Source organism: Trachypithecus francoisi, unplaced genomic scaffold (genome assembly GCF_009764315.1).
Source record: "Trachypithecus francoisi isolate TF-2019V2 unplaced genomic scaffold, Tfra_2.0 Lachesis_group10, whole genome shotgun sequence".
NCBI lineage: Eukaryota > Metazoa > Chordata > Mammalia > Primates > Cercopithecidae > Trachypithecus > Trachypithecus francoisi.
In genome coordinates, this window is record NW_022681455.1 from 129,828,899 (window position 1) to 129,835,448 (window position 6,550).

The 6,550-nt window shown below is 57.6% G+C and overlaps 1 long non-coding RNA gene across 2 annotated transcripts; it reads right to left on the minus strand.

The window, feature by feature from the left end:
- Positions 1-1,928: 1,928 nt before the first annotated feature.
- LOC117088225 lies at positions 1,929-5,978 on the minus strand. Of its 2 annotated transcripts, XR_004439082.1 has the most exons (3): positions 5,196-5,978; positions 3,470-3,599; positions 1,929-2,849 (listed from the first exon to the last, which is right to left on the minus strand). It is a non-coding gene; the product is annotated as an uncharacterized LOC117088225 (long non-coding RNA). The 2 variants fall into 2 exon arrangements; XR_004439081.1 differs by lacking the exon at positions 5,196-5,978 and having other exon boundaries at positions 3,470-3,743.
- Positions 5,979-6,550: the final 572 nt, after the last annotated feature.

Below are 6,550 nucleotides of genomic sequence, written 5' to 3' on the forward strand. Positions count from 1 at the left end.
GCCTCCTACACCCCTTTGCCTTCTCTCCTGGGCTCCTGGCCTGGAGCCATTCATATTAGTTCTCACTCAGGTGGCTTGGATGAGAAGCCGGTCACACCAGATTGGCCAATAATATGGGTTTTGGGATTGAGTCAAGGCAGCACTTCTCAGCCACCCGCGCTGGGGCCTGCAGGTGACTGATCTGGGCTGCCACACACACAACCCTCAAGCATTGGATCCCAGCCTGGCCAGGGCTGCAGGGGCTGGTGGGAGGCTGGGCCTGGGGCAGCCACCAAGCCACAGACCTGGGAAGCTTGGGAATGCCACACAGGAGAACACAGCAACAGTATGGGAAACCAAGAAAACCCACACCCAGGCACATCATGTTCAAACTCCAGAGAACCAAAGACAAAGAGAAAATTATGAAAAGAAGTTGATGTGGGGAGGAGGACTGAGCATTTTATATAGTTAACACCAGAGAAGGCAGGAAAAGATGGAAAAAGCAAGACTCTTCAAAGGAAGAAGAAGAATCCGAAATGTCCACAGTGCGTCATCCCCATACTCAACATACACACTGCTGGGCACACAGGAAAACAGGAACGCAGAGCCCATAGTCAACAGAAAAAGCAGTTACTGGTAGTAGACACTCAGATGCCAAAGTTAGCAAACAAGAACTTTAAAGCAGCTGTTAGAAATGGGCTCAACTGGCCGGGCATGGTGGCTCACACCTGTGATCCCAGCACTTTGGGAGGCCGAGGTGGGTGGATCACTTGAGGTTAGAAGTTCAAGACCAGCCTGGCCAACATGGTGAAATCCCATCTTTACTAAAAATACAAAATTAGCTGGTGGTGGGTACCTGGAATCCCAGGTACTCTGGAGGCTGAGGCAGGAGAATGGCTTGAACCCGGGAGACAGAGCTTGCAGTGAGCTGAGATGGCACCACTGCACTCCAGCCTGGGCGACAGAGCGAGACTCTGTCTCCAAAAAAGAAAAAAAGAAATGTGCTCAACTGCCAGGCATGGTGGCGATGGTGACATGGTGGCGATGGTGATGATGTTGGCGATGGTGGCAGTGGTGGCAGTGGTGGCAGTGGTGGTGGCCCGATGGCGATGGTGGCAGTGGTGGCAGTGGTGGTGGCCCGATGGCGATGGTGGCAGCGGTGGCACATGTGCCTATGGTCCCAGCTACTTGGGAGGCCAAGGTGAAGGTGGGAGTATCGACTGAGCCTGAAAGGTCGAGGCCACAGTGAGTTGTGATCATGGGATTATAGTCCAACCTGAGTAGCAGAACAAGATCCTATATCAAAATAAATAAATAAATAAATCCCAGTCCTCACCCCAAAAGAAATGTGATCAACTGCTTAGCAAAAAATGTGATCACAATGGGTGAACAGACAGGGCTTCACAGAATAACTAAAAAGTATAACACCCGAAATAAAAAATTCACTGGGCCAGGCACGGTGGCTCACACCTGTAATCCCAGCACTTTGGGAGGCCGAGGCAGGAGGATCATTTGAGCCTAGGAGTTTGAGACCAGCCTGGGCAACATCACGAGATCTTATAGCTACTAAAAATTTTAAAATTAGCTGGGTGTGGTAGCAGGTGCCTGTAGTCCCAGCTACTCTGGAGGCTGAGGTGGGAGGATCACTCGAGCCCGGGAGGATGAGGCTTCAGCAAACCGTGACCGCGCCACCGCACTCCAGCCCGGGCAACAGAGGGAGACCCTGTCTCAAAACAAAATAAAACTAATTACACTGGATAGGCTTAACAACATATTGCAATTATAGAATAAAAGATTAATGAACTTGAAGACAGAGCAGTGGTAATCATCTAAATAACAGAAATTTTAAAAACACTAAAAAAGAGAGACGGAGCCAAGCCATTTACAGAACAATGTAAAATTGCCAACTCCATGTGTAACTGGAGTCTCCGAATGGGAGGAGAGAGAGATTGGAGCACAAACACATTATTTAGAGAAATAATGGCCTAAACTTCCCCGGACGTAGTGAAAAGCATCAATTTACAGACACAAAAAGTTCGGCTAACTTCAGACAGGATAAATAGAAACTCACATGTAGGCACAGCACAGTCAAACTGCTGAAAACTGAAGAAAACTTGGAAGAAGCCGGAGAAAAGGGCGGCCAGAGGTGCTGAATGCCGGTGCCTCCTCATCAAAAACCAGAGGGCAGAGGGCAGAGGGCGGAGGGCGGAGGGCGGAGGGCAGAGGAATGAAAGCGAAGAGCCGCCCCACCGCTCCAAATCCAGCAAGAAATCCTCAGAGTGAAGGTGAAGGTGAAATAAAAGTGCTCTGAAGTAAATGAAACTGAGAAAATTTGCCGTCCTAAGAGCCGCATGACAAAACGTGCTACAGCTGCGTGATCTGCACAAGGTAAGGAACTCGCCAAAGGGCAGTGTGGCAACAGCCCACGTGCGACCGTGCAGGTAAGCAAGGCGCCTGTCCTCTCCTCGTCATCTCTTCTAAACAACAAATCTGCACGTGTGCGTGTGCAGCACCATGAGCTTCGTGGGGTCTGAGTCATAGAACATGTGAGGACGGTGGCGTGAGGCGTGGGGATGGGGAAGGAATCCCACTGTTGCGAGAGGTTTGGGTTTCTCGTCAAACGGTGCCACACCTTCAGATGTCTCCGGAAGCAGAATTGGGACGGGATATGGGTGTGAAGATGTTGAGGACCCGCGCTTGTGAAGGGAAGTGGGTAGGCTGACGTGCGGTGCAGGCCCCACGGGGCGTGTGACCCGCGGGAAGATCTGGCACAGATCCTACAAGGGACCCGTTCGGCTGGCACTGTGGGGAGGCCTGCACCGTCCGGCCTTCATCGGTCACTAGACTCCATCTTTCTGGGAAGGACAGGGCTGTGGGAAAGGTGACTCTGAAGGTGAGACAGACCCTGAAGGAACATCTGGGGTGTTCTGTGCTTCCACGATCTGAGCAGCACACCTCACCCAGCACCAACCTAGAAAGCGGACGCCAGGCAGGCCGCGCTGTCTTCTCTCTTGCTGCCATGCGTCCACCGTCCCTCCAGATGGCCCAGTCCCCAAATGTCCCCTGCACCCGCACGCATCTCGGTCCCTGGGCTGGGGCCTCTCCCATACCCGCGGCTTCCTCCGCTGCCCCCACCTCTGTCTGTGCCCCCTCCTCCTCCAGTCCCGAATCGCTCAAGGCCGCTAGAGTGCCCCACGCTGTGCCTCCTGTGTGGCCCAGTGGTGCCGCAGCCTCAGTGCAATGTCAGAGGTGACCCCACGCCCACTGCTTCCTTGTGGGGAATAGAGGACTCAACCAAGACCCTCAGCACCTACAGGGAGTGGGAGGGGCCCTTTCCAGCCTGGACCTTTCTCCTTCTAAGGACAGGAGCCACATGGGTGCTCTGCCAGCTCCAGCACCTCCTGTTCTTCAGAGAGAATTCTGGAAAATAACAAATCCTGACCAACATGCAGACCCCACAGATACTCAGAGTCCCAGTTTTTAAAGTCACCTCAGCTGCCTCCATCCAGCTTCTGCCCTGGTGTGGCCCCTGGCCAGCACTCACTGTTTATGAAGAAGATGGAGAACTGGGCCTGCCCATTCCCCAGGGGTGGGCTCCATACTCCATTTGGCCTGGATCACTGGGGAGAGGATGCGTGGGTCAGGCTGGCTGGGATTGCTGTTGGGGGCCAAGACCCCCCACTCAATACAGCCACAGCTTCCGTGTGAGTCGGGCAAGTCCTCCCTGTGGTGACTCGGGGATTCAGGCTGCTGAGATCTGAAGCCATAGCCTCTCACCTCCGGGAGGAGGAGTGCTGACAGCACGGCCCGGAGATGTGGGGGCCGAGTGTGCTTGGGGAGCACCATGTTGCCCGGCTGCTGCGGGTTTCCTGGGCTCAGCACCCCGGGAGCCTCCTGTGCTCGGCTCCCGGCACCCTGAGCTGCCGGCGCTCCACCTCATTCCTGCGCTGGGGGAAATTCCAGGCTCGTGGCTGCAGACTCAGAGTGGATTAGGTTCTGCCATCTGCCCAAGAGGGGCCGTAGCCAGGCAGGGGTCCCTGTGTGTTCTCTGACTGAGTATCAAAGCACCAACACTCTGGAGGCTGTGGCAGTGGACGCTGGGGCTCTCACAGCCTGCAGATGGGAGCCTGAAATCAAGGTGCGGGCAGCGCTGGCTTCCTCTGAAGGTGCTGGGACAGGGCCCTTCCTGCCTCGTCCAGCTCCTGGGGCTCCCTGGCTCGTGGCCCTCACTCCCATCTCTGCCTCTGTCCGCACGCAGATGCCTTCCCTGCACGTCTGGCTCCATCCTCGTCTTTTCTAAGGGTACTGGCCGTTGGATTTAGGGCCCATCCTACCCAGGACGACCTCCTCTCAAGATCCCTCACTTAAGTTTCCCGCAAAGACCCTTTTTCTGAATAAGGTCACATTTCCAGGCTCTGGGTTTTAGGATGTGTCCAGTAACAACATGAAACTGAGGAGCTTGGGGGACAGAGGAGCCGGGGGGACAGAGGGAGCTGGGGGACAGAGGAGTGAGGGGACAGAGGAGCTGGGGGGACAGAGGAACCAGGGGGACAGAGGAACCAGAGGACAGAGGAGTGAGGGGACAGAGGGAGCCGGGGAGACAAGGTAGTTGGGGGGATAGAGGGAGCCGGGGGGACAGAGGAGCTGGGGGACAGAGAGAGCCGGGGGGACAGAGGGGCCAGGGGACAGAGGAGCCGGTGGACAGTGGGAGCCGGGGGACAGAGGAGCTGGGGGACAGAGGGAGCTGGGGGAACGAGGAGCCGGGGGGACAGAGGACCCGGGGGACAGAGGGAGCCGGGGGGACAGGAGCCGGGGGACAGAGGGAGTGGGACAGAGGAGCCGGGGATACAGAGGAGCCGGGGGGACAGAGGGAGCCGGGGGCCAGGCCAGGGGACGAGGAGCCGGGGGACAGAGGAGCCGGGGGACAGAGGAGCTGGGGGACAGAGGAGCCGGGGAGACAGAGGAGCCGGGGGACAGAGGGAACCGGGGGGACAGAGGAGCCAGGGGACAGAGAGAGCCGGGGGACATAGGTAGCTGGGGGACAGAGGAGCCGGGGGACAGAGGAGCCGGGGAGACAGAGGAGCTGGGGGACAGAGGGGGCTAGGGGACAGAGGAGCCAGGGGACAGAGGAGCCGGGGGACAGAGGAGCCGGGGGGACAGAGGAGCCGGGCTCAGCAGGGGTCAGGGTGTGGGCTCCTGCCCCATGCCCATCCCACCTGCTTTGCCGGCCGCAGTCTCGTGGAATTGTTGCATGAGCGTGTTCTGACCCCTGCCTCACAGGAGGGGCGGCAAGGCGGCGGATGGGCCAGGCACTTGGTCAGCGAGGCTGAGCGGGTCACACGCCACGTCCATCCTGCGTTCTGCTTTCCGTCACAAGCGGTGGCAGGTGCAAGGTGGCTGTGATCGAGAACCCCCCTGGAACCTCAGTTTCCTCCTCTGAGAGGGATATAACCGCGTCTCTCTCAGGACCAGGCGGCAGCAGAAGAGATGGTGGCCGCTCTCAAAACCATCCCGTTCCTCGACTGGGGTGGGCTGTGTTGGCACACCTGGCTTGGCCCCACACCCAGGTCCCAAGTGCCTGGGCCCCACTATCGGGGCACCCAGCTGGCATTTGGAGTGGAGGCCTCAGAGGGGGCTGTGCTGGGGCTGGGATCCTGGGGGACTAGCGAGGAGAGCCTGCATGGGGAGCAGCAGGGGCTGCCCAGAGAGGCTGTGGGGCTTGGACCTGGATCCGGAGGGGAGAATCACTGGGGAGCACCCCCTCAATGGCAGCCAGGAAGGGCTGGAAGCAGATGGGAACGAAAGCAGGAGATGAAAGATAGGTGAAGAGAGGAGAAGAGAGCAGACGAGGCCGGGGCCAAGGGGGAGAGGCTGAGGTGGGCAAGGGAGGTGCTGGGGAGAAGGGAAGCCCAGACCGCCACCCTTCACCCCCTTTTCCTCAGCCTGGCCGAGGGGCAGGGGCCGCAGAAAGATGTAAGCTACAGACAGCCTTGCCTTGTTGCAAAGAAAATATTCCCTGAAAGACACATTAAAATGAAGTAAATAAAAGAGATAAAAATGGAAATATCAAGACAGCAACTTCTCTTCTGATTACAAAGCAGGCAGCGAGAGGCAGCGGGAGCCCTTGAGGACGCAGCTGCACAGCCGGGCGGGCCTGATAAGGCTCCTCAGCCTGCGCGGGCGAGATAAAGCCAGCACGCGCCTGTCCTCAATCCCGGCCGCCATCAACATGCAGACAGCCTGAGCAACTGGCATTCCAGATAGAACAAGCACGCACGGCCGCGCTCCTACCCAGACCTTATTAATCTGCCTGCAGGCATTTAAATGCCGTGGGAAATACGGAGTTTACCAGCACAGCTGACAGGGACTTGACACCTCATCACATTGTTCCCTCTCAGCCTCTCTCCTTGGCCATGATCTCCAGGCCCCAAGTTTCAACTGGAAGGGAAGTTTCCGGGTGCAGGTGGAGGGGTCAGGAGGCGGGGCCTCCAAGCACCTGGTGGGCAGGGAAACCCATGGGGTCACACCCGCCCCGGGGAGCAGTCCTGGAGGTCCGGGCAGGTAGGCCGAG